Here is a 1,120-nt window from a genome sequence, read left to right as displayed (position 1 = left end):
ATATTGCGGCAATGCTTGAGCCATAATATTTCGTATACTCATTGTAAATGATGTTGGAAAGCAAAAGGAAGGGTACTATTTGGCAAAGAATTACTGTGCTCAACCATCTAACATAAGATCATGCCAAATCGAATCCTGGCAAGTTCTAACCCAAGAAACATAGTGGATACGAGATAATATACCTGGAATAAGCCATTATATATGGTATTCCCAAAGGGAACCAGATGTAAAATCTTGTGGAATGATGTAAAAAATGTGAAAAGATGCTGTAGTCTGCTTTCATATCAAAGGCAATTTCAAGTGGTCAATGGCTAATGGCTAACAAAAGAAACGCAGGGGATGCAAGATAGTACAGCAATGGCTGAGCCATTATATTTGTTATCCCCATTGTAAAAGATGTTGGAAAGCAAAAGGAATGATGATATTTGGCATAGAAATACTGTGCTCACCCATAGCACATAAGACCATGTCAAATCGAATACTGGCAAGTTCTAACCCCAGAAACATAAGGGATACCAAATATTATAGACGGTAAAGGCCATTATATATGGTATCCCCATATAGAATCTGACGTACAATCTTGTGGAAAAATCTAAATAAGTTGAAAAGATACTTTAGTCTCTTATCAAAGAAAAGACAACTTTAAGTGGTCAATGGCTAAACGGAACCAGTGAAACGTAGGGGATACGAGATATTACAGCAATGAGTGAGCCATAATATTTGGTATCCCCTTTGTAAACAATGTTGGAAAGCAAAAGGAATGGTGCCCTTTGCCATAGAAATACTGGGATCATCCATCCAACATAAGACCATGTCAAATTGAATACTGTTAAGTTCTAACCCCAGAAACACTAGGGATACTAGATATAATAGCCGGTATAGGCCAATATATTTGGTATCCGCTGAGCGAACTGGACGTAAAATCTTGTAGAAAGATTTTCAAAATCTGAAAAGATGCTGAAGTCTGCTTTCAAATAAAAGGCAACTTCAAGTCTCCAATGGTTAATGGGCAACACATGAAAAGTAGGGGATACGAGGTATTGCAGCAATGTGTGAGCCATAATATTTGGTATCCCCATTGCAAACAATGTTGGAAACCAAAAGGAAGGGAACTGTTTGG

Source organism: Lissotriton helveticus, chromosome 4_1, assembly GCF_964261635.1.
Source record: "Lissotriton helveticus chromosome 4_1, aLisHel1.1, whole genome shotgun sequence".
Lineage (NCBI taxonomy): Eukaryota > Metazoa > Chordata > Amphibia > Caudata > Salamandridae > Lissotriton > Lissotriton helveticus.
Note: the sequence above shows the minus strand (reverse complement) of the source record.